The 27146-nt window shown below is 47.0% G+C and overlaps 1 protein-coding gene and 1 long non-coding RNA gene across 6 annotated transcripts in view; both read left to right on the forward strand.

Moving 5' to 3' along the window:
* Positions 1-7642: 7642 nt before the first annotated feature.
* On the forward strand, positions 7643-12454 carry LOC140895137 (uncharacterized). Of its 2 annotated transcripts, XR_012154117.1 has the most exons (4): positions 7643-7737; positions 8185-8348; positions 10157-10195; positions 11623-12454. It is a non-coding gene; the product is annotated as an uncharacterized lncRNA (long non-coding RNA). The 2 variants fall into 2 exon arrangements; XR_012154116.1 differs by lacking the exon at positions 11623-12454 and having other exon boundaries at positions 10157-10738.
* Positions 12455-18885: 6431 nt separating this feature from the next.
* GLCE (glucuronic acid epimerase) overlaps positions 18886-27146 on the forward strand; it is a 110662-nt gene continuing 102401 nt past the window's right edge. For 2 of the 4 annotated variants that reach the window (XM_073304483.1, XM_073304482.1), the window contains exon 1: positions 18886-18975. The gene's annotated coding sequence lies outside the window, so the exon portion shown is untranslated. The remainder of the gene's footprint in view (positions 18976-27146) is intronic. The other 2 variants (XM_073304485.1, XM_073304486.1) reach the window with 2 other exon arrangements.

Raw genomic sequence — 27146 nt, forward strand, 5'->3', positions numbered from 1 at the left:
TATGTCTCATTTCAGCTGTACCCAGCGTTACCAGTCCAAGTCCTTGTTTTCTGTGTTAAGCTTCATCCCTTGTGCTGCAGAAGCCAAATCAGTCCAGCGACCTGCATTTGTGCAAATGCAGGCATTGTTCCTGTGCTGAATAATGAGGCTCTGGGTGAATTTTATCTTGGCACTCATTTGTGTTCTCTCGCAGAATTATAGCTGGGAATCCAACTGAATGAGATTCATGACTGGATGCCGTAAGCGGGTTGTAATAGCTTTATCAATCTTTCCGTGGCTGATTGTCTAGAGTTAGCATCCAGAAAAGCTGGACTTCCTGTTCCTAATTCTTGGTTTTAGCTACAGGATGCTGATCTTCATACCACGGGCTGGGTTCAAATACCAGTGTAACAGCTGATCACCTTTTGTTTTGCACTCCCAGGTTTGGGCTGGGGTGGGAAGGAGACCTGGCTGCTGGAGCAGGAGTGGTCTGGCACCGTCCAAGGTGCTGAGAACTTTGGCTGTGGAAGGAGCCCTCTGACCCTCCAGCAACGTCACCATTTTAACGAGATCCTTCTCCAAGCTCTGCGTTGATGTATGATTCCTTTGCCCGCTAAGACAAAGCGTCCAGCGCAGCCAAAAGTCACTGTGGCCTATTCAGAGACCAAACTTCTTCCCCCGTCCCCGCATCTCAGTGCTAAGGCCCAATCCTGCTTCCACTGAAATAAACAGGAGCTTGACTACTGACATGAGGGGGGCAGGATTGGGTCCCCACGTGGCCTTGCAAACTACAGGCCAAACCCTTGTTGCTCGACAATCTGTTATTCTGCAAAGTTCCACTGGGTTCAGGGAGAGGTAATTGGAGTGAGGAATCCAGGCCTTGGTCCTGTATTTCTTGAGTTTAGGTGGTACAGACTAGTGGCTGAGGCATCACTCTCTAAACAGGTAGCTGCAACTACTCTAGCTGGGGGATCGACATGCTGGTGCTGACCCTGCTCTGGCTAGAACGTGGGTCTGCAGCGGTGGCTTTTGCCTCGCCAATACACTGTCTAATATTAAACATCGGAGCTATGGAACGAGATGAGTGGGCATGAAGAAAGTAGAGGGCGGTGCTGTGACCCTGGATGTGACCATGCTAAGGATGATACGAGGAGTTAAAGCAGGAAGGAGGAGATGACTTCCAGCCCAGATGGCAGCTGTGATGTGTGTTAGGATATATTTCAGGCCTATCTGTAAAGGCCTATACTCTTAAGAATTTAGGTGTATTCTTATCACTTAGCTAGTTCTAGAGGTATAAAAAAGAGAATCCAAATCACTGTCTGACTGTCTAAGGCCTTTTCTCACTGAGACAGTCTGAGGCCCTGTTCTTAGGCTAAGGCCTTTGGCTAAGCAGCAGAGGCTGCCATAAGCTGGGAAGCGACTGGTCACCTCCTCACATTCCAAACTAGTCACATTGAGCTATTGGGCTGTTAGGATACAATCCTGTCCTGATAATGCCTATCACCTCCAGAGAAAGGGAAGTGCCTAGAAAATGTAAAAGGAAACTTAGTTTGATAGCATCCTGTCTGGCAAGAACTCACTTATCCATAGCTGGGATGGGAAATCCTCATTTCTGTGTTGTTCTATCATTGTAGTCCCCATTTCCCTATTGTTTGTCTGTATAATCTCTGTCTGGTTCTGTGATTGTTTCTGTCTCCTGTATAATTAATTTTGCTGGGTGTAAACTAATTAAGGTGGTGGGATATAATTGGTTAAATAATCATGTTACAATATGTTAGGATTGGTTAGTTAAATTTCAGGAAAATGATAGGTCAAGGTATAGCTAAGCAGAACTCAAGTTTTACTATATAGTCTGCAGTCAATCAGGAAGTAAGGGGGGGAATGGGAACAGGGAATGGGGGTGGGGAAATTGGAATCCTGTTTGGCTAAGGGCAGGAATGGGAACAGGGATGCAAGTGTAAGGCTCTGTGGTGTCAGAGCTGGGAAGGGGGATACTAAGGAAGGAAACTGGAATCATTGCTTGCTGGTCACCCCAAAAAACATCCAATTGTTTGCACCTTTGGACTTCGGGTATTGTTGCTCTCTGTTCATGTGAGAAGGACCAATGAAGTAAGCGGGTGAAGGAATAAGCCCCTAACAATGTGGTGGAGTGACTCAGCTGACGATGGGTTGCCATTCCAGAATCTAGCTTTGCTGGCTCCCTGTCGGTGACAGCCATAAGTGAGGATCCAACCCTGAGAGGGGTGAGTCCTGCCCCACTCCTCTGAGTGGCTGGAGCCTTGGGCTCACCGGAGCTGGGCTGGCTTTGCTGTGTGGCGTACTGGGGGCAGGATTTGGAGAGCCCAGGCAGGCAGCTTCTGGCCATCCCGGGTGAGCCCTGGAGATCAGAAGCCCGGCCTGGCTCCTGCATGCTCCTGCACAGCTGGATTTGCTGACGAGCCTGGTGGATCTGCCCCTCAGCAGAGCCAGGCTGGTTCCATGCAGGGAGCAGTGAATTTCATCCAGGGGCGGCTCCATTTCCACCAGGACTCTAGGGTTCGCTGCTGATCCATCCCACTAGCCTTCTGGTATGGGAAGGATTTCTACCCCTGGTGCCCCAGCAGACACTATGATGCACCAATCTCCCTGGCCCCATGCATTACACCTGCTACTTGAGCATGAAGAGGGGACAGGATTCGGCCTGTGGTGGGTACTTTACCCCCATGGTGTCAAGCTCAAAGCTTTCTCTGATTTCCTAGAATTGACTCATCCTGTGATGTTAGAACCGGGAAGACTGTGTCTACTTCACTGTCTGCATTGAGACAGTCTGCTCCCCAGAGCGGGTATCCAGTAGCTCCCACCCCTGCGGCCATAGATGGTAGTGGGGCAACTGGGGCATGACAAGGGAGACCTCTCTCATCGGGATGGACAGTGAGAGTCCCAAGGGACCCTTGTCTGTCTCTGAGCTGCATGCCCAGCACTGAGATTCACTAGCCCACAGACACACCCTCAGTCCCCACAGGCCACCAGGGTGTCCTACTAAAACCATCCCACCCAGAAGCACCTGTTTCTTAGGAGCCCTTGGTTAGCCCTGGCTGCCTTCACTTACCCCTGTAGGCTGCTCCAGGGGGTCTCCTAGGGCCCCAGGGCTGTGTTAGCCTTTGCAGGACTTCAGAGAGTGAGGCAGAAGGGTTGGGAATCTCAACAAGCCAGTGCAGGAGGCAGGGAGTTAGTTTGCAGGGCTTCCTTGCTCCGGTCTAACTCTCTGCAGGACCAGGCAGCAAATGGCTCTGTGCTCCCTCTAACAGCCAGCAGCCTGTCCCCAGAATCAGCCAGGCCAGTGCAGCTCTTCCCTCTGCGGGACTGAGTGGCAGTCACATGCCTCAGGGCCAACCCCTTGTCTTCAGTGTGTTCACAGCACTGGCCGCAAACTCCTCTCTTGTTATCTCAGGCCAAAGCCAATCTTCAGTTACACCCTGAGAAGACACTAAACCCCTTGCAGATGAGACTCCTCTCTACAGGCCTAATCCCTTGGTGATTTCCACCCTGCGCAGCCCTATTCAAGGCAGCACAGACTCCCAGGAAAGGAGTCTGGTTTCTATAGTCTGTCTATTCTCCCCTTGCTGGGTGTGCATAACTCCCATTAACGTTGACAAGACTCACACGTGCACTGAGGGGTGGAAAGGCACCCCCCCTTCCTCCGCCAAGCCCTTGACTCTGTCTCCCAACTGTCATATTTGCAGCCAAAGTTGGCAGAAACATATGCCCACTTGCCACCTGTCTCATTCCAACCCTACTCCTTGGCTGTCACCTTGCTCCAACTCCTCCACTCCTGCCTCATGAGTGAGTTAGATGTTTTGCCTTTTTAAAAATTTTTTTTACAGCTCAGCAAAGCTCAGTTATCCACCCGGCCCCTGCCTGCTCAGAGTAAAGACGCCCACGGGACAGTTCTGCCGTGCAGTTCCTTCTTGCATTCTGGATACTGTGCTTCCTGTTCTTCCTCAGAGCCTGCCCAACGCATGTGGGACTGGGAGCCCTTATGCGGCGCTTGGGCAGTTTACCATGTTAGCCCTAATGTGCAAAAGCCGATGTGCCACTGTAACCCACTGGCCAGCGTGTGTTGTGTCTGATTCATAGAGACTATGAGTCTGTGACGGCCCCAACTCCAGAGCCTGGGGCTTTAGCTCAAGCTGTGGAGACTCGTACTTTCAACTCTGGAGGTCTCCAGTTCAATCTCTGGCATGTTGGCCAAACTGCAGCTGTTGTACAGCACTGTAGATTGGGTGAGCCAGGATAGGTCCTGCTGCAGGAATGTGCAGCCCTCTCCAGTGTGTACGGCTGTGCAGGTAGGGTAGAGAAGCCGAGTCCTGTAACAGAGGTATGCCCGGGAGTTGAAAGGATGGTCTCTGTTAGATCGAACACTCAATCCTTTGCACAGGAAGGCTAATTTGAATGGTAAATTAAAACCCATCCTAAAATATAGTGAAAACCTCCTCCACAACACACCCGCTGTGTGTTGTTCTTCACTACTCAGCTTAGTGAATTTTACCCACTTCTGCTAACCAGATGCATCATAATATCTGCTTCTACCCCTGCAACCCTGAACTCTGCAGAGCTGCTTCTCAGGAAGGGACTTTTTCTCCAAACGAACGGTTACCTTATGGCTCTTCCCCCGCAAGAGCTCCTGGAGCTATTGAGAGTTAGGCTGGTGCACCACCCTGGGAATACATGAGGCCTCTGGCTTCTGTAGCATCCCTCTGAACAGATCCAACATGCATTTTGTTCCCCTGGCCCCTGCTCTTCTGGCCTTGGTGGAGCCAGGTTCTTCTTTTCCCAGATGGAGAGACAAGTGCAAAGACTGCCCCAGTCTAGGCCCTAAGTGCAAAGCCTAGGCCTGTGCCAAGAATGGGGAGCAGGTGCCTTGCATCCCCTCCCATTCTTGGGTACCTACCAAGGGGTGGACACAGTCTAGCCTTACAGGCCTGGATTCTGCAATCCTTGCTTGGGGGAATGTCTTCTGATTTCAGGGGAATTTCACCTTTGTAAGAGCCGTCAGATTGAGCCCTCAGTTGAATCTGGTTCAAACACATAAGGGGAGAACATGCTGGGGGATCATTTTTAAACTGTAAAATATACATTTTAAAAAATCCTTGAGCAAATTAATAAAAATATAGCCAATTGCCATTATTAATTAGTTGTTAATAATTAATATAACCCCATCATCCTTCCCTCTGAGTCCTGGTGCAGAACAATCAGGAACTTCTACGGAACATCTATTTTCAACGTCCCCATGAAGTAATGGAAACTGAAGACAGCTGGATTAGCTGATGAACAGAAAAATCTCTAGAGCCACATTGACTCAGTCTTTCCCTGGCTGGCAGCCAGGAATAACCACACAGTGCTAAATAACAATAAATCTGAATTATTTATATAGGATACAAATTGCTCATTACAATCTAGTACTGGCATTTCTCTTACTGTTGGGTTTAAAAGGCCTGTGACATCATATGTCGCCCTCTGTGTTTTTCCTCGCTGCTATTTCCAGCAACTACTATCAGCAGAAAAAGGTAGAGCAGAGAATCTATGGGGGGTGGTCTCCTTAAGTGCTATGGTAATTACAGAACAGAGGATTTGTGCTTTTTTATGGTTTGATGCAAAAATAACTTGCTTGTGGCTTTGGCGTGCAGCGCCAGAGAGATGTGCTCAAACCAAAGGAAGGCCTCGGTCACATGACTGCCACTCTAGACAGAAGCACTTTCTCTCCCACAGGTGAAATCCTCCCTGGTCAGAAGGTCAGCAGAAGGGGAATTTAACCCACAGGTTCTTACGCGGGGCTTGAATCTCCATTCCGCACCAGCATGCCTCTGCTGACTTCAGTGGAGACATGCCAGCACAAGTCTGGCGTAATGGGATGGAGAAGTAGATACCTATGCCTGAAAAATGTCTAGCAGTTTGTAACATGTACACATGCTGGTCAATCTATTGCTCCCCTGCCTGCAGTAAACCCTTAATCTCCTATGGTAGACCTGCCGCTGCACCTGTATGATCACTAATCATGAGCTGTAGCTCACGAAAGCTCATGCTCAAATAAATTGGTTAGTCTCTAAGGTGCCACAAGTCCTCCTTTTCTTTTTGCGAATACAGACTAACACGGCTGTTCCTCTGAAACCTGTCATAATCCATCACTGCAGCTTCAGATGCTAACTTGTTTAATGAAAGGTTCAATGGAGGAGAACAGCAGCAGAAAACACATATGCCTGCCTACACCTAGGCATTAAATGACCCTGATAAGTGAAAAGAAAAGGAGGACTTGTGGCACCTTAGAGACTAACCAATTTATTTGAGCATAAGCTTTCGTGAGCTACAGCTCACTTCATCGATGAAGTGAACTGTAGCTCACGAAAGCTTATGCTCAAATAAATTGGTTAGTCTTTAAGGTGCCACAAGTACTCCTTTTCTTTTTGCGAATACAGACTAACACGGCTGTTACTCTGAAACCTGATAAGTGAAAACATTGGGTTGGGCCAGATCCTCAGCTGGTGTGAATCTGTGATTCACATGGAGTGATGCAGATTTACGTCGGCTCAGGATCTGACCCATTGCTGGAAAACTCACCTGAGTATTGGGATAAACAACACTTGTCTCTGAACAAGACAATCTATATTTCTGCTACTCTTTCAACAGTAGCTGTTTTCTCGGTACCGTATTAACAAAAACATCCCCAAACCTTCTGATAGTGGAACTTTTAGACTCTAATTTAGAAGAGATTCTGTGATTAATACAAAAATTCCTTGGCTATATGATTCCCCGTGGATAGAAGAACAATAAAATAACCCATTAATAATGTACACCAGAGCCATTGAGATAAATAGTAGCATAGTCATAGTAATAAATTCAGAATGAAATGAAATCCTTATTTTCAAGCAATGGTGTAGTAAAAATGCTTTGAAAGACAGTGATTTACTGATATGTTACCTGCAAAATCGCAGTGTTTATTCAATGACCTGGGGCCCATCCTATGGAAAACGAGCATGAGATATGTAAAGAGAAGACATTACCATAGCTAAGTCATCAATATTTTCCCGTTTCTTGTTTTTCAATTTTTAACTAAAATACTAGGTTGTTAGTCAAGCGAGAGAAACAGTGCATTAAATATAACTTGATCAGAATTCTGATCTTACTTTGCCCTAGTTGCTGGAGGCACAACATAAAGGTTAATAACAGATACAGGACCCCGTGCATTTAACCACAGCACTGCTACATATCACAAAGTGACAATTAGAAACTCCTGCGGAATACCAATGGCCGGTGATCAAACAGACTTCAGCAAAACCAGTAGATATCACATTATCCCTGTTCTTCATTCATCATTTATCTGACAGGGTACAAAGATTATATTGAGCGTTGGGGGTTGCTCTTTCTGTTTTGTCACACAAATGATCTACCATATAAGATGAGGGCAAGGTGGGGTGGGAGGGAGAATGAAATCGGCTTTACTTCAATGAGCTTCGTCAACAACTTTGCGACAACCCCTCCCCCTCGCCCCCCCCCCTCGCTCTAGCAAAGAGGAGACTACTGAGTTCTTCAGGGCTCAGCCAGCACTAACCAGGCACACCTGGAAGGTTGCTCTGTCTGGAGGGGTGGGGAGGGGGAGTTTAAAAAGAGACAGCCTGCCACTGGAAGGGGAGCGAATATAAAGAAGACAGCTGAGCACAGAAACAGATCAGCCATGATAGTGCCTGTCTCAGGCCTGACTGTCCCTGAGACTGCATGGACCAGGTATAAAGCATGGTGATCTAAGAGGAGGGGCTGGAGGCAGACTCTAATTAAAGGTATCAGCTGATAAGCCAAGCCCCAAAGGGGTGACCCCAAAAGACTGCATAAGAGACAGACCACCTTTGCTTTCCTTTTCCTCTGATTCCCCTCTCTCTCAAAGGAAAGAGAGAAAAAAGGACCTTTTGATGGTTGTTTGGTTTGCTTGGAGAAATCCTCAAGTGCTACAAACGGGGGGCAGGTCATTGTAAATAACTTAAATTGTAGTCTGGAGGGGGCTTGGGAGCGCCCCCCCCCCCCGCAACTTGAAATCTGTTTATAAGGAACTGGTATTATGATTGAGGGGATTTTTTAAAATTGGTATCCGTAACCTCATTGAACTACATAAGATGACTGTCTTCTGTGAACAGCGTGGACTGACAGTGACTTTCACTTTTCTCTCTCTGCTAACAGAAATCATAATGCTGCTCTTGGCTTCCAGTGGGCCCCGCTTTCTTGGCAGAATGTACTGGACTCTAGATCCTGCCGACCAGGGTATGTGTGTGTCCACAGTTACATGCTGTAGGCTGCACCGAAAGCAACGGGAGTGGAAAACAGACGGAAGCTCACCATGAAACGTATGTGGCAGATAAGTTAATTAAAGAGTAATAACTCTTTAAGTCGCATTTTGAGTACTAGCTACTTCCGAAACAAATGAATGGCAAGCCATTAGGCACTCAACATTTATTTAATTAGGATGACTATAAAGAGTTATTATTCTTAGTAATTTGATGTTTCTAGCTATCTGTGTTCTTAATTATTCCTTGTGTTGTGATGCACCTCTCCTTCTGTCTACAGACAGTGTACGATGCCCCACAATCAGCAGCTTCCATCATATTATCATTCATGCTTTGCAGGCCGCCCCCATATCTGCAGCAGGATGTAAATCTCACTGCCTGTAAAAACTCCTGTATGAGTGTACACATAGATTGTCAAAGGCTTAAAACTACCATTATAATTCAGTCTCCTATTTGTTGGACTACTTGAGCTTTGACTTTGTGGTCTGTAATGTTAACAAAACCCTTGACTGAACGTATAAGTCAATGTCAACATGTAACCTCACTAAGTGCTCTGTAACCTTTCAGGTGTAATATGGGAACCTAACTTGCAAAGCAAAGTGTAGTATTTATTATTATGTATTTGTACAGTGCCAAGCACAATGGGCCCTGGTCCATTACTAGTAATGAACCAGGGCCCATTGTGCTTGGCACTGTACAAACACAGAACAAAAAGACCGTTCCTGCCCCCAGAGCTTACAATCTAAGTATGAGACAAGAGACAACAGATGGCTACAGACACCTAAAAAGGGGAGTATGAGGGCACAATGAGACAATATTGGTTGGCATGACAGGCAGAGATCACCACATACCAGCAGCCTATCCATTGTCAAGTTTTTGGCAGTATCATGGCAAAGGAGAGTTTTGTGCCTTCTTCGATTTTTTTTTCAGTGGTTTATCCTTTTGTGTTTAAGGAAGTTTACAAGATTGAGACATGCAAATACTAAGCTTCCAGTGAGTAAGAGAAGGACAGATATGTGCTAAAGATACTAGACTAGGACTCAGGAGATTTGGGTTCCCTTCCCAGACTTCCTGTGTGACCTGGGTCAAGTCACTTGTGGGCTGGTTATTTACAGGTGAGAAATGCCCACAACTCCAATGAAGTCAACGAGCCCTGTGGGTGCTTGGAAAATCAGGCCCTTTATCTCACTCTCTGCTTCAGTTCCCTCTTTAGAGAGTGGTGATAATAGTACTGCCTTTGTCTGTCTTGTTTATTTAGGCCCTAATTCAGTAAAGCATCCCTATTCAGGATAGCACTTAAGTATGCACCTAACCTTAAGCACGTGCTTAAGTGTTATCTTGAATTGGGGCCTTTGATTGTAATCTCTCTGGACTGGGGACTGTCTCTTAGTATGTGTACATATATGCACAATTCATAGTAGCATGGGCCCTAATTTCGGATGGACCTCTAGGTCTGTGGTTTGCAACCAGAGGGCTGGGGCCCACTGGGGGGCCGCAAGCAGGTTTTTTTTGGGGGGGGGCACCAAGCAGGGCTGGCATTAGACCTGCAGGGGCCCAGGGTAGAAAGTCAAAGCCCCATCACCTGGGGCTGACACCCAGGGCTCCAAGTCCCACCACCTGGGGCTGAAGCTGAAACCTGAGCAACTTAGCTTTGCAAGGCCCCCTGTGGCTGTGGAGTTTTTATAGCATGTTGGGGGGGCCTCAGAAAGAAAAAGATTGAGAACCTCTGCTCTAGGTAATAGGTACCCTACCCAATATTTATAATTGACAGCTGTAATGTTTGTTTTTCCCTATTTGAGATAAATATCATCAACAGTCACCTAATTCCTATGACTTATTTTTAACAGATACATTTTTTTCCCTTTCAGATGTATGGATTTTCTCAGCACTACAAATCAAACTAATAGGTGATATATGGGCCTAATTCTATTTCTATTGAAGTCTATGGAATTTTTTCCTTTGACGTCAATGAGAGCAGGATTGATTTCTATGCATGTTCCATTTGTTGCCGAGATTTTAAGAATGAATTTTCTTTTTTCCATTGCCAAAGACAGATAACAGCAGTAGAGGTAGAGGAGTCATCTAATAACCACATATTAATACATGAATCATCACCTTAGAACCCAACTCAGTAAAAGACTGAAAGGAAAATAACTGAACTTGATATTTTGGCTGTCTGAAGTAAAGGATTTTCCAAATAACGCACAGCAGAAAATCTGTAAAAACAAGATAATAAATGCAGAATAAATTTTCATTTTAGCTTTGGGATCACACACATCCTTTAAATGCTGTTTAAATGCATTATAATACTTAGGGCTCTACTTGAAAACCCCTCTGTGCTTTGCTGAAACCCGAGCAGAGAAAATCTGTTAAAACTCTCACTTTTAAGCATACCTAATCACCTTCTGACATAGAATTCTCATTCAGTATTTTAAAGTGAAATAGCCACAATGGAGGATAGTCCAAATAAATCCAAGAAATCTAAATAAAATATTTCCATTCTAAATTAAGACTCTTCTTTTTATGGAAGGTAAAAAATCTGACTTTTCTCCGGTTCTGCTTATTCTTCATGGTATTTTTGATATTGCCTGAATAAAAAAAGTATATCCCCAAAGGCACAATTGTGACTGAATACCAAAGCCCCAATTCACATAGCAGGGTGTGAGACTGGGGATTCATTTATCCTGTTCCTGCTGAGGAATCCAGTAGTTTTCCAGTGATGAAGTTGGTGACAAAGCACTGCAATCAACAGCAGTCCTTGGTGTTGCCTACAGTCTTGGTGATATGTGCCTTTAAACTTGAGGGTGGCCCAAGCCACATAACCTGAATCCAGGTTTTTGAACCTGCCTCAACCTCAGAGTTATTTGGATTTGGGGTGCTGCTTCCAAAGATAAGAGCATGGAAGGATCCAACAATGATGGTAGAGGACCTCGAAAAGTTGTGCGGTCATTTAAACAAGAGTTTAACAGTAGAACCCCTATTTTATTAATCTAATTGAGGATTGAGAGATTCATAAAATTGAACATCTCGAAACTAGAGTAGGTACAGTGCATAGGCTGTAGTTTGGTGCACTGTATTGCCTCCTTCTTGCCCTTCAAACCCCACTGCAGTGATTTCCAAACCACTGAAGGCATGAGGATGGGAAGAGCTGTTGACTTGTTTTTCATCAACATCACTTTTGTGATGTGGGGTTTTTTCAGGTGGGAAAACTAGTTTGTATAACTGGTCATTTATAAGATTTAAATGTTTGTAAAATCAAGGCTTTACAGTATCTATTTCCTTGAGGACTTCCGTAGCAAGCGCCAAGGATAACCTCAACATTTTGTCACAGTAGATGCTGTAGTGCTAACAACTGCCCACAAAAGAAACAACTGGATAAAGAACCGCGAAATGTGTATGCTAGAGATCTGACCCAGGCAGACTGTCTGTTGGAGGATACCACGGGGCACAAGGCATGACTGCGCTGTGGATTGTGTGCTGAACAGGCATGGCTGGACTACAGTGGAAGAATGCTGACTTAAGAGGAGCTGAGGCATCTCTAAGAAATTTATTTCTCCTTTGTATTTAGGTGTAAAGGTAGTGGTTTTTCTACTTAAGGAAAGGGTTGAAACAGATTGTGAAATTGCCTTGGTTCTTGTAAACTTTTCAAACCTTTATGATAATCTATTTAAGATTAGTTGGTCAAGCTAAATGTTGCATTTTGCACAGTTCTATACTTCATTCCCCTTCTACATGTTGTACTGAACTGATACTGGCTTTTGATTGTCTAACCAAATAGGCTGAAGTTCTTTAAAGCAAGGACATTTGCCTTCTATGTGCTGAGTTTTTGAAACACTCTGCTTGGGAGTAATATTCCATTAGCTCCATTTGGCCTATTCTGCTACCCTTACTTTAAGAAGTAATTGTGGCATTAAGTACACCAGTGTGCCCAACGATAAAAGAACTGGGCCTTCAAATTTAAAGTTTTCTTTTTTATTGTTTTATTTTAATGTGGGGAAACTGACAATTTATATTGAACTATATTCCCTGTACAGCACTTTGAGATTTTCTAATTCAAAAGGTGGTAAATATAAGAAATGTATTGTATATGACCTATTACATCTGGCACAGGAATGTAAACGCATCACTATGGGTTTTGAATTCATTTGCAACTGTGAATTTCTGAAAGTGACTTCCTGCGATGACTACGGTTATAAGTACCTATTGTGTTTTTTAAAAAAAAAGAAAAAGCAATAACCTTTCAGAATCCTCACATTTCTTTGCACTTTACTTTACGATTCTGCCTTCCCTATGTAACTTTTAAAAAATGAATACTTTAGAAGAGGGAGTGTTGTGTGCATGTGACTATGGAAGCAATCTTTGGGAGAAACTTGAAAAATAATTCTGTTCACATTTTGAAAAGTCATCAGAATCACAATTTAATTTTAAGACCCTTCAATTGCATGTGACCTTTAGCATCATTTTAAGTAACATAACAATGAAGCACCATAAGATACTTTTCCCTCTTCTACAATTTGTCCAAAAGTGATTAATTAAGATAATGCTTTAATTAAGGCCCTTACTGAGTGCTTTTTCACTTGGTTAATTTGAAATCAGTGAAAGGTCAATCTACCATTATCCTCCTGAGTTCATGAAGCGCTAGACACACAAAGGGATTTAGGTGCCTTAATCCAAAATTTAGATCCTCAAATCCCCCTCCTGAGCTGCTGTCTAACCCTGAGGGCACCTTTGTTTCTGCTGCTAAAGTCTCCTAGGTGCTTTCATTTCTTCTGCTGGGTATGCATACAGCCATCTACGGGTATGTCTGCAACATAACTTCCAGCTTGGGTAGACATACACTAGCTTTGATTGTGCTAGACTGTTAAAAATAACAGTACAGTTGTTTGCTGAACAGACAGCACGATGGGCTAGGACAGGGGTGGGCAAACATTTTGGCCCAAGGGCCACATATGGGTATGGAAATTGTATGGCGGGCCATGAATGCTCACGAAATTGGGGGTTGGGGGTTCAGGAGGGTGCTCTGGGCTGGGGCTGAGGGGTTGGGAGGGTGGGAGAGGGATCAGGGCTGGGGCAGGGGTTTGGGTTGCAGGAAGGGTTCAGGGGGACAGGCTCTGGGTGGCACTTACCTCAAGCAGCTCGCAGAAACAGCAGCATGTCCCCACTCCAGCTCCTACCTGGAGATGCAGCCAGGCGGCTCAGCGTGCTGCCCTGTCCACAGGCACCATCCCTGCAGCTCCCACTGGCAGTGGTTCCCGGCCAATGGTAGCGGTGGGGGCAGCACTTGGGTGGGGGCAGCATGTGGAGCCCCCTATGCATAGGAGCTGTATGGGGGGATATGCTGCTGTTTCTGGGAGCTGTGTGGAGTGGGGCAAGACTCTGACCCTGCTCCCTGGCTGGAGTGCCAGAGTGGGGTAAGCCCTGGACCTCACTTCCCGGCAGGAGCTTGACGGCCGGATTAAAATGTCCGGATGTGCCCCCGGGCCATAGTTTGCCTGCCCCTGGGCCGTAGTTTGCCCGCCCCTGGGCTAGGGGCCCTGAGTACAATCCTGTCCAAGATCCTCAGTGTATATAGATGGAAGTTGGTATGCGTCTGTCTTTAGTGCACTAGCGTGATCAGTGCAAGCGTGGGTATGTCTACTTGAGCTGGGAATTGTATCTTCCAGCTGCAATGTAGACATACCCTATGTCCCAGGTGCCTAATCCCTACTGGAATCCTTACACTAGCTCTTTCCCACCTGTCTTGCCTATGGGACTGGATCCAACAGGTGTGCTCAGATCCCAGACACTGAGAGTAGAAAGCACTGCATCACCTTTGTAACCAGGGGGTTAGAGCACTTGTCCAAAATGTGGGCAAGCTATGTTCAAATCCTCCCTCTACCAGCTATGGAGTAGGAATCTGAACCCAGCTCTCTCTTCTCCCATGTATTTAGATGGGGGTATTGTGGGGGTAAATCTCCCTCAGTCTCCTCTGTTGAAGCTGTTCCACTGTGTCTGAAAAACTTATGTAGCCAGTGAGAGTACAAGAATGGCTTTCTAGGCAGTGGTTAGGGCACTCACTGGGAATTAGGAAGAGTCAAGTCCCTGTTCCAATTGCTATTTAATTATTTATATAAAATGGAACAGCTTCAACAGGAGACAGTGAGAGACCCATGCCAGAATCCCCTTCACCCAGTGGTTAGAGCACTCACATAGGCTAGCTGGGGTCAAATCCCTGCTCCGCCTCAGGGGATGTCTACACTACAGCCCTAAGTCAATCTATGTTAGGTTGACTTACAACCACCACGCTAATTACTGTGGTGACTGATGTCCACACGACCCTCCTCCTGTCGATGGTGTGCATCCTCACCAGGAGCGCTTCCACCAACTGAAGAGAGGCAAAGTGTGAGCCAGGGCAGGAGTGGGGGGCAGCCGCTCGGGTTTCATGGCTCCCGAAGTGGGGAATGGGGAGCCTCCGGGCAGGAGCCCGGCTGGAAGTGGACAGCCAAGGGCAGCTGGACTCTAGCTGCCCACCTTTCTTGTCAATTTAACAGCTCCAGTATGGAGCAGTATGACAAGACAGCCAATAGCTGATGAAAGCAACGCAGTGTCTACAGAGACACTCCGTCACCCTAACTACACCGACATAAGCCCTACACCTCTCATGGAGTTCTGACTTCGGTGTACTAGGGCATTTACATTGGTGGGACAAGGCTTTAATGTAGCTACTGACATAATTAAATGTAAGCAGCCTTACATCAACCTAACTGTGTAGTGTAGACCAGGCCTCAGCTTACTGGCTTTTGCAGTTCCCCTTCTTAGGTGCCGAACTCTTCCCTTGGTGTAGGGAGCCTGGGCATGTACCTTGGTGCTGTGGATTCCAGTAGGTGGCAGGGTGCCTAAAGTTAGGCATTGCAGTGCTGAACCTAAGTCCCCGTTGTGGATCTAGCCCTAAGTGACTCAGGCAACAGTTGTAATTTAGCAATGGAAGTTTATACTAAAACTGAAAGAATCCTGGACCTGAAATATCTAAGTAAGGCTGGATTAAAGGTCGAGGGCATAATTTTCTCCTTACCCCATCAGTGTAAATCCTGAGTTACCACTGGTGTAATACCAGCAGAAAAATGGTATGAGAAGAAAATCAAGCCCAGGGTCTGGTTTTGGAACTGACTGGCAGAGGAAGCCTGACCAAACAATAAGCCAGTGAGAATGTAAAGGCCATGTGGTCAGATCCCTGCCATAGGGAAATCCCCAGATAGTGTAAAGCTGGCTCTCCTCTACCTTCTCCCAGCACCCAGTAGCATGGAAGAACATACCAGGGCATGGCTGGAGACTGCTGCACTCTATCTTGGGCAGTGGACTGGCCCCTAATAGGACCCAGTGATCTGACCCTAAGAATTTATCCATGGATTGGGACAAAAAAACCAATCCTGCAAATGCCTTACTATCTAGATGATGAAGTGCTTGCTGCTACAAATAACCCTATTACTTTATGTAGGACCTTTCTCAGTAGTGAGCACTGTTAGTCAGGTAGTAAAGGTTTGCAGAAGGGGAGCTGTAGAAGTGGTGGAATTGTGCATGTTTCAATGCAATAATTGTGTGAAAACCTAAAGTTCTGAGCCATGAAGCAGCCCAGAACTAAACTGAGATTTGTGCTGAGAAACCTTGTGAAGATTTTTTTTGCAATTTTCACACAGCACTAGCCAAGAATATCTCTATACTAATCGAGATGAACATGAATTAAACATATTGAAAGTATCTCAGATTTTGTTTCAATTTATTTTTCTTCTCTTTTTTTAAGGCTATTAAGCGAGGGAAGAAAAATGTGGCTGTTAAATCCCAGCATATGTAGTTATGAATCTCTTTATTTTTCCTATAATTCCTCTTGACAAAATAATTAGCACATGTACAAAGTGAATGGAAGCATAGAGCACTGATGTTTGAGGAGACTCAGAAGGCTCCTATGGCTGTGAGCTGAAGCCCTGCTACAGCTCTAATGAACTGAAAAGATACCTGCTCTCTGAAAGGGGTGTTAAAACAGCAATACTTCTGAAGATTACATGGGGCCAGATCCTTACAGGGTGTGGACTGTGTGGCTAACTTCAATAGAGCTACACAGACTACATCAATTAAGGAGTGGCCCACAGTGTTTTCAAAGCACTACATTGTAGAAGAATCATATAGTATCTTTAACTTTTAGGATTTTAAATGTGCAGAGTAGACTGAGTAGGTTTTCCAAAAAACAAAAATCTGATAGTACTGTATTCTTCCTAAAACCACAGGGCAGAGAAATCTGGAACACCAAGAGCATAGCTATAAAAAGATTGCTTTAAAAAGATAAATTGGTTTAATTTTTGCACTTACAAAATTTGAGATTCAGTGTGAAATATTCATTCAGTAACTGTTAGATGAGACAAGTTGAGCACAGTGCCTACTCACTTCGCTGAAGGTGGCTCTCTGAGAGTCCTGTTGGCAGCAGTATGTAGGCAAGATGCATGACTCAAGACATGAAGATAGGAAACTACATTAATCTGTTGTTGGCTGTAGTGGTTACCCACCAAAGACTAGCTACCAGGGTTCCAAACTGATTTGTGGATGCAATGGGGAGAAATGTCAGGCTACATGTTTTTAACTCCCACACCTCATGCTGCTCCTAAAAGAAGCGTTCAAGGAAACCGGTGAAGGTGGAGTCACCGTAGGAGCACGTGGTCCCCAAGCAGTCACTCAAGTGTTTACACAGGTGCATCCACAATATTAGTTTTTATGCTGATTTAAATGGAGATCACACTCAACCTGTTTGTGTTAATGGGACACAGGTTCAGATTTTCCCTTCCAAGATATCTGAAATTTAAAAGAGACACATTCTGAATGATCTAAGGAGAATGTGCCCACATACTATGGTTTAGAAAGGGGATCAGTGACTCCCTAAGGCTGCATTATGAATGCAGGAGTAGATAGTCTTAGGATAGTTTTCATATCTTGTGTATTAGCCCCACCCTAAGGGTCCTTACCCTAACAATTTTCATGAAGCTGCACCAGGACGTGGTCATCACATCATGACTAGGTTCTATGGGGCAGTTAGATTGGTGTATGGTGAGGCTGCGACTGAGGCTGGGGGGGTTCTGTAACCACTTCGAGGTCCTCACTGATGAAAAGAGAACAAAGAGGCTGAAGCTCAAGCTTCACGCTTTTGGGAGAAGGTTTGGCTGGGGACTCTGTAACGTGGTTGGACTTTCCCCACCTCTTGTGATGTGGGTGCAGAGCCTGGCTGGGAGCAGCAACCCAGGCTCTCGGAAATAGGAGGTGGATACCAGTGTCTGAGCCCCCAGCTAAAAGACTTGTGGGTAGAGCAGGTGTTTAAGGGCTGCTGGTGAGAAACAGAGAGCACAAAGGCCATGGAGGACACCAGGTCGATGGCAGCTCAAAGGGGACTTCCTTAAAGACAGGAGTCTAAAGCGCTCTCCTCTGAAGCTTCTTTTTCCCCTTCTCACTCCCTGTGGCACCCCAAGGCTATGTCTACACTGCAGCTGCGCCCCTGGACGGTCTCCCAGGCAGCTGCTCTACGTACAATTAAACCGCCCTGGTGGAGCAGGGGGAAGCTAGGCCAGGGCGAGCCTCTCTCGCCCCCACAGCTCTGTCCACGCCGGCTCTTTTGCCTGTGAAACTTATTTCGGGCGGGGGCGGGGTTTTTTTCCACAGCCCTGACGGGCAAACGCTTTCCTGAGCGGCGTGCGAGGGCGGACAAAGCCCGGCCGAGGGTTCCAGCCGTCCGCCCCCGCGCCCAGCCCAGGGCCAGCGGCCACCGCGAGCGGAGCGGCCAGGCGGGGTCAGAGCAAGGGCCCACCTAGCCCAGGTCCCGGCTGCCGACAGCGGCCAGCGCCCGGAGCCCCCGAGGGGAGGAGCGGGGCGGGGGAGCGCCACGTGCCCGGCGCCCGGCTCCCGCCGGCGGCGGCGCGGCTGGGGAGATGAGGAGGGGGCGGGGGATTGGCGGGGTTCCCATGAGCCCCGCTCCTGGGCGGGCGCCGCGTGTGTCCCCGCTCCGCGAGCAGCCCCAGCCCCCGCCCCGCCGGCGCGCTGGGATTGGACGGCGGGTCCCACGCTGGCCCGCCCTCCTTGCGGGCGGAGCGCTGTGATTGGGCGATGTGTCCCCGCCCCCCGCCGGGTTCTCGCGGGAAGTGGGGGCGGAGTCGCTCCCCGCCCCCCGGCGCTGTGGTTCCGCCGCGCCCGCCCCGCGCAGGTAGGAACTTCCGGGGGGCTCCGGGGCTCCCCCGCCCGCGGGTGTACGGTCGCCAGGTGCCCCGGACCCGAGGCGAAGGGGCTGCGGGCGCCGCGACCTGGGGCGCCGGGGAGGGTCTGGGGGCGCCCGTTGCCGGGGCCGGCGGCAGCTCTGCGGAGCGCTCCTACCTCAGCGCGGCTGCCTGTGGGCGCAGCTTTCCAGCCCCGCGCCCGGCGGCGCGCGGTGATTGGCCGGCGGTCTGGGGGCGGCGCGCGGTGATTGGCCGGCGGTCTGGGGGCGGCGCGCTGGGATTGGGCCGCGCGTGTCCCCGCCCCGCTGGCCGGGGAGGGGGGGGCGCCGCGGGGGCGGGGGCGGGGTTCGGCGCGGCCCCACGTCGCCGCCTCCCGGAGCCCCCCGCACTCTGGTTCCGCCCGGGCCGGGGACAGGCGGGAGCTGCCGCGCCGAGGGAGGCCCGCGCCCAGCCGCCCTGCACAGGTGGGAGCCGCCGGGGCCCGCGGGGCGGGGCAGCCTGGCAGCCGGGACCCGGCCAGGGGCTGTGCCGGCTCCGGGGCCGTCTCGGTCTCCTCTCCCCGGCGTGTGGGCTGGCTCGTGTCCCGCGCAGTGGCCGGGGCTTGGGGGGCCGGGGCCGGCTGCGGGGGCTCGGCTGCCCCCCCCCAGGGGCTGCGGGCCCGGCTTCCCCTGACAGGTGGGGCTGGGGAGCGGCCGCCGCCCCCCCCCCCCCCGGCTTGAGGTGGTTTCCATCGTACGCAGGGGTGACCGTCTGGGTCACGGCTCTCAGCCCCCCCCCCCACTGTACACACTGTTCCAACCCCCCCCCGCCACCGGTTTGACCCCTGCCTCGCCTCGGGGCCATGTGGGTTCCTGGAGGATCTCGGCTGGGGGGAGCGCCCGGTCTGTGCAGTCTCCTGGTCTCTTTCCTCCACCCTGTGCCTCTGACTCCCTCTAGCAGTTGTCAGGCTGCCCGACGAGTACAGAGCCCGGTGGGTTCGGGTCTGGCCACAGCAAGCGCCTGCCCTGGTGCAGAGAGAGTAGAAGCTGAGGAGGATGGTGCCTGGGAGCGGTGTGCAAGGGTTATAGGCAAGACTGTCTGGAAACTCCCTGGAGAGACCACAGAAGAAACAACCAACTGGGAAGTCAGACCGCTCTGAGACTGTTGCAGAAAGGAGACATATTTGCTTTACCCCGACAGCCTTGGTTGTAGCTGTTTTCAGTCAAACCCGGCCACCACTTTTTCAGCTCCATGCTCTTCTGTGTCTGTATCAGAGTTTTACACTCTTGCTTTCATGTTCACTTTGGCTTCTGTGCAAAGTAAATAAAAGTGCTTCCGTCCATTCTCTTCCTCAAGTTGCTTAGTAGAAGGGGCTTCACGTTTCAGGATGGAGATTTTGAAATTCCAGGTCCAGGAGGAGAAGGGAGAGCAATAGCAGCTCTTTCTGGAGAAAGGATAAAGGCACTGATTACAGGTTGATATTTGTTTCATTCATCAGAGTGGGTAAAGTACTGCGTCTTGCTGCCAGAGCATTGTATGAGTAACCCGATCTTGAACAAACACCCATAAAAATTTGCCACCCTTAGGATGATCCTCTAAAGAAACAGATCATTTTGATGGGTGAGTAAACTTACTCATCCCAATTGAGTGGGTGTGTAGAGTTTTACGAGACTAACGTAACTGGATCTGAAATGTTCTATGGTGACTGGAGACACTATTTGGGAATTTTTATGCGAGCTGTTTTCTTGGTCAAGAGCAGCCTTTTCTTTGTGTGCTTCATCACTGCAGGTGCAGTCTGGCATAGAAGAGAGCTTGTGAATAGCTCTTTGTATTGTGCCAGCACCTGTTCATGTGGAACTGAGGTAGTTTTACTGTCTCCTTAAAGGTGTAATGTGGACTGACTAAAGCAGAAATATTTAAAGCTCAGGTTATGCTTCTGACCCTAACTTATCCCCTATTACCTGGCTATTGCTAGTGTCTTGTTGCCAGCTACTTGTGCTGTCACAAGGCAACATGAATTAAACATAGGGACACAATGTTGAATTTTCTAACCCTTTTTTTAAGGGTTTTCCTCTGATCTGTAACAGTGGATCTTGACTCGTTATTCTGGCCTCCCAAAAGACATGGATTTCCCTCTTGGTGGTGGTGTTGGTTCCATAGAAGTGGGACAGAATATTAGCTGCTTATGTGGGACAGAAAGAATTTTGATTTGTTAGACTTTTATTTTAGGAAATACAAAAATTTAGGATTACTTAATCTTTGATGCTACTATAGCTGTTACAATTAGTTGCAACAGTTCTGTGATTCTAACAACCATTTCAGTGGGGAGTGCCTTTTCGTGAAATATACCTATATCCTCTGGCTACATCCATGGAACCACTCCAATTTGATCTCACCATTTTGATGTAGAAACTTCATAAAAATGCTAATGCTCTTCAAAGATAGTTGTGCAGTTGATTAGCTTTTTTGTCAGATGATCCAAAACCACAAAGATGGCTGTCTCTCTCTCTTTTTCCCCCCCCCTTCCCCCTTGATGTTCCGTTTATAAAATAGGCAGACCAGTTTAGGTAACTTTTTGTTCTAAATATGCCTAACCATGGCATAATGCTGATTAAGGGCCCAAGCTATAGTGGGTCTAGTAAGCACCCCCAACAGGAGAAACCGCTTCCATTTCGCACTGTTTATGTAACATTCAAATATAACTATTGATCAAAATATTCTTTGTGGAAATATGTATGCCCCTTTATATCTGTCTGTGTCAAGAGACAATTTTGTGAATAGTTTGCTTAGTGGGTGAATTCAAAAGGCCTAGCAGGATGTAGAAGTAGAGATTGTATTAGTCCATTTATCAAACTTACATTTAAAAACCCCCACTTATTTTATTTTGGACTAAAATGAAGCTTGATTGTTCTTAAGGGATAAAGCAAAAATAGCTTCTTCCAGATAGTTTTCAATGTATGGAAGATCATAACTGATTTGTGGAGTAGCAGAGTAAAATATATCGGATATCTAGATAAACAGGTAAAATCGTTCTAAGTCCGTATGGAGTCTGTTACTTAATTGGTGCGGTCTGGCTTAAATTTGCAGCTATATAAGGAAAACCTACAAATATTCAGGAGGTTGCATTTTTGTTTTTAAGTACAGTACGTATAGTAGGAGAAACTTAGATGTCCCTATCTATGAAACTGCATGCATTGCTCAGGAATGTTCTTTAAACAAATAAATATTTCTTACACCTTTTTTCCTCCCAAGTATGTAGTAAGTGGTGCCTGACTGTTCTTTGAAATATGGGCGGGTGGATTTCTGCATCTTTTGGATATTGTGGAACATCCAAGCAATGTATGTTTGAGTTTATATGTAGCAGGTATGACATGACAAATGTTACTAGGGCATTTATTTAAAAAGATATGGAAATGTTTAACAATTAAGAGGTTATGGTAAGCATATTAAAACTTTGTCCAAACACAGCACTTTAATGTTTAGTAGCTGGGCGTATAGCTTGTCTAAAGCCATATTCTAAGTGGCTGGCTGAACTTTTGGTGCATGTTTGTGCAGGTGGGACCTTAAATTGCTGGGAGAAGACTATAGAGTAAAGGCAGCTGGGCATGTGGTGAACAGAAATGGGGATAGAGAAGAATGCAATGGTTTTAAACTGTTCCCTCTGTTTCTTTCTCCCCATTCAATGCACTTCCCCTTCCTTCTCTCCCTTGAAAAGGTTGCTGTTGATAACAGTAGTTTGTGGATCTCTAGGCACTTTCTATCATAAAATCTATACAGGTTCAACATTACTAATGTAGGTTTTTAGTATAGATAGTTAGTTCAAAGTGAGTGATGGGCCACAATCTGCTGAAAGGGCAGCTGGGCTTCTGAGGGATGAGGAAAAGGATCCAGATAGGTAGGAAAAAATTGGGTTTTCGTGTCAGCTCCTTAGGCAAATCATCTCAACTTTCTATCTTAAAAATGAGGATAATATTACTTACCCACCTTTGAGTTGTTTCAGATCTATGCTTGAGAAGTGTTGTATAAGAATAAGTGTGCGTTAGTTCGTGGGACCTGTAAATTATGTCAAGGTTAAAATTTATATTGTGTATATACTACATAGTAAAGAAAAGCCTGGTGTCCTCATTCCACTATTTTCTTTAATCCCGGGACTGCTTCTCATTTTGAAAGGATAGATTAAGTTCTTCGAGTGCTTGTTCATGTTGGTTCCAATCAGGTATTTGCGTGTGTGCATGGCAGCTGGAAGCTTTTTCCCCTAGCAGTATTCGTCAGGTCGGCTTGGGACCCCGCTGGAGTTGCACCTTCATGGCAGAAAATATAGAGCCCTGTCGACCCTCCACCCCTTCAGTTCCTTCTTACTGTCTGTGACGGTTAGCTGGAACCTCTCACAGCTCTTGCCATGGCAAGCGCCATTAGCAGTGTCCATTGTACATAGTTGTTTACATCTTAGTGTAGTTAGTATTAGCAAATCTTGGCCCTCCCGCCCTTTCACCCCCCTTCCCCATGCCTCTTCAGGGACCCTTCTCACAAGCGGCGACTCATACAGGAGGTGCACTCGTTCCTATTGCTTGGGGGAGTGGAAGAGGTTCCTCAGGAGCTGAAGGGCAAGGGCGTGACACAACAGGAAGTGCCAGCAGTTTTGCTCCTTCCTGAATCGCAGCCCAGGCTCCATCGCGGACAAGTTCCCCCTCCCATGGCGAGGCCATCTCCTAGATGCGTTTCCATCTATTCCTCTTTTTTTACAAGATGCTCCTCAAGATACGGAGGGATCAAGCTTCAGTGATATTGATAGCTCCAGCCTGGCCCTGTCAATTCTGGTACACATTGATCCTGGAAATGTCTGTGGAAGCTCCAGTTACCTTGCTGCTCCTCCCAGACTTAATAACTCAGGATCTCGCCCGTCTCCAGCACCCGAACCTCGAGTTGCTGGCATGGAAGCTCCATGGCTAAACCTGATGGAGCTCTCCTGCTCAGACCCGCTTAGACAAGTCCTTCTTGGCAGTAGGAAACCCTTCACCAGGGCTACCTACCTTGCCAAGTGGAGGAGGTTTTCAGTTTGGTCGGCGCAGCATCGCTCGTCCCTATACCACTTATACTAGACTATCTTCTCCATCTCAAGCAGTAGGGACTGTCCATGTCATCAGTAAGGGTTCACTTGGCAGCCATTTCTGCCTTCCGTCCAGGCACAGAAGGCCGGTCAGTCTTTGCCAATCCGATGGTCACCCGTTTCCTAAAAGGTGTGGACAGTCTATAGCTGCGCCTCTGGCAACCGGCCCCGACCTGGGACCTTAATCTGGTCCTTTCCAAATTGACAGATTTGCCCTTCAAACCGCTGGCGACTTGTTCCTTGCTCTTCCTGTCGTACAAGGTGGTGTTTCTGGTGGTGATAACCTCAGCTCAAGGCTTAACATCAGAGTCTCCTTACACTGTGTTCTATAAGGAAAAGGTTCAGCTCAGGCCTCATCCAGCTTTCCTCCTGAAGGTTGTCTCCCAGTTTCACATCAACCAGGACATCTTCCTCCCAGTGTTCTATCCTACGCATTCATCAACAAGATGAAGGGTCTTCCAGTCTCCTCCCAACGAATTTCATCGTGGGTCACGTCCTGCATCTGAGAGTGCTACAACCTGGCAGAGGTGCCTGCGCCTCCACTCAGAGCGCACTTCACCAGGGCGCAGGCTTCTTCAGCAGCGTTCCTCACGCAAGTTCCTACCCAGGAAATATGCAGAGCGGTGACCTGGTCCTCCATACATACTTTCACTGCGCATTATACAATTACCCAGCGGGCCAGAGATGATGTGGCCTTTGGCAGAGCAGAGCTCCAGTCAGTGGACATCTGAACTCCGACCCCGCCTCCAAAACTTAGGTTTGGGAGTCACCTGATTGGAATCGACATGAACAAGGACTCTGAGAATAAAAAACGGTTACTCACGTTCTCATAACTGTTGTTCTTTGAGACATGGTGTTCATGTCCATTCCAATACACACCCACCTACCCCTCTGTTGGAGTAGCCGGCAAGAAGGAACTGAAGGGGTGGCGGGTCAGCAGGGCTCTATATTGAGCGCCATGAAGGCGCGGCTCCAGGGGTCGACCAAGCCAACCCAATGGATGCTGCTAGGGGAAAAATCTTCTCGCTGCTGTGCACGTGCACACACCTGATTGGAATGGACATGAACATCATATCTCGAAGAACAAGTTACAAGAAGATGAGTGACTTTTTTTTAGTCAAACTTTTTTCAAAGGTCATTTAAAAAAATAAATGTAAAATAAACTAATTTGTATTCTGCTAGCAATTAGCCAGATCTGACTTTCTGATGGTGTATGTCTTGTGCAGCTGAAGACCAAAGCAATATACCCAAGATGTGCATCAGCAGTCTATTAATGCACATACCTTTTTGTTGTGCTGCCATATCTTAAGAATGTAAACTTGTCATCTAATGGATGCTGGAGTTGTATCACTGTCTTTGCTTTAATCTACACCCAGTTTTGAGGGTTGAGACAATAGCAAGGGCTGTGGAGTATTTAAGTTGCATTTAGAATTCTCGTATCTTCTCACATTGCGCATTTCTGGATATTCCCTATTTGTCAGTGGGGAAAATAGAGTCCTAGGGCATCTGGAAACAAGGATTGAGAATGGAAGCCTCAATCTTTGAGTTGTGTGTGTCTTTCTTTAGATACTGTTGTTCAGCAGTACAGTATTTAGATCATCCTTTAGTTTGTTTGATAATCTCCCTCAATATTTTCTGCCTGATATTACCAGCTTTGTATCTGATTTTCACATGCAAAGAGGCAGCTAGGATTGCTTTTGTACTCTGATTGTAATTCATCTGAAAACAGTCTCTGAAATATGTTGCATAATACAAAGGGGTGTAATTAAAGTTGTGTCTGACTAGATGTTGATTTCACAATCGGTTTCTTGAAAGTATTTGTTCATCAGTTATCACTGATTCCCCCGACCCCCCCCCCCCCGGTTAATGTCAGTAATGTAATTTCAGTACTGTAGATACTTATTTACTCTGTACTTTATCATATAAGAACTCATTGGGAATTAAGAGTGCTCAGCACCTTGCTGAATTAGCCCCTAAGGCCATATGTTAAAAAAAGCCTACATAGTCTACATGTGTGAAAGTATGTTAACCTATTGAACAGGTCTACTTCTGTCTGATGTTTATGTAAAGTATTGTCATTACCCTATTAGCATGTAGTAGATCTCATAAATTGAAGCTTTGGTATATTATGGATACATTATTAATCAGTAGCTAAGCATTTTTATGCTAGAGATGTTAATGCTAGTATATCTAGCCTCTTTAATTTTGAATTTCATTCAGTTGGTCAAAGTCTGCATTGGCACCTTATTGTGCATTCAGATAGTGATCATTGAACGGTGTGGAGAGGATATAGCAAAAAAAAAGTACTGAATACATGATCAAAACATACTTTTCTGTAGGAGGGCAAATTAAAATAATTCAAGCCATTGGTTCAGCACCTTAGCAATGGGAAGGTCTGGTGTAGGCAAATTTAAGGTTAGATAATCAGAACTACAATACCTACCAGTGTAATATGAATGGACCCCAGTCATCAGCGGGAAGGACTGAACCTGGGACCTTCTGGAACTAAATGTATGAGTCTCTACTGCATGAGCTAAAAGCTGTTTGGCTCTTAGCCAAGGCTGTAGTAGACTCATCAAGTTCTAGATCAAGAGTGGCCAACCTGTCGCTCTGGAGCCACGTGTGGCTCTTCAGAAGTTAATATGCGGCACCTTGTATAGGCACCAACTCTGGGGCTGGAGCTATAGGTGCCAACTTTCCAATGTGCCGGGGGGTGCTCTCTGCTCAACCCCTGGCTCTTCCCCAGGCCCTGCCCCTTCCCCTGAGCCTGCCATGCCCTCACTCCTCCCCCTCTCCCCCAGAGCCTCTTGCATGCCACAGAACAGCTGATTGGGAGGTGCGGGGAGGGAGGTGGAGGTGCTGATCGGCGGGGCTGCTGGTGTGTGGGAGGCTCTGGGAGCAGGGTGCGGGAGCTGATGAGTGGGGCTGCTGACGTATTACTGGTTTCAGAGTAACAGCCGTGTTAATCTGTATCCGCAAAAAGAACAGGAGGACTTGTGGCACCTTAGAGACTCACAAATTTATTTGAGCATAAGCTTTCATGAGCTACAGCTCACTTCATCAGATGCATGCAGTGGAAAATACAGTGGGGAGATTTATATACACAGAGAACATGAAACAATGGGTGTTACCATACACACTGTAACATCCGATGAAGTGAGCTGTAGCTCACGAAAGCTTATGCTCAAATAAATTGGTTAGTCTCTAAGGTGCCACAAGTACTCCTGTTCTTTTTGCGAATACAGACTAACACGGCTGTTACTTTGAAAACTGTAACGAGAGTAATCAGGTAAGGTGAGCTATTATCAGCAGGAGAGAGGGGACACCTTTTGTAGTGGTGATCAAGGTGGGCCTTTTCCAGCAGTTGACAAGAACGTCTGAGGAACAGTTTGGGGGTGTGTGTGTGTGTGGAATAAACATGGGGAAGTAGTTTTACTTTGTGTAATGACCCATCCATGGGTCCTCAGACGTTCTTGTCAACTGCTTGATTATCACTACAAAAGCCCCGTCTCCTGTTGGTAATAGCTCACCTTACCTGATCGCTCTCGT

The sequence above is a fragment of the Lepidochelys kempii genome, chromosome 10 (assembly GCF_965140265.1).
Source record: "Lepidochelys kempii isolate rLepKem1 chromosome 10, rLepKem1.hap2, whole genome shotgun sequence".
Taxonomy (NCBI): domain Eukaryota; kingdom Metazoa; phylum Chordata; order Testudines; family Cheloniidae; genus Lepidochelys; species Lepidochelys kempii.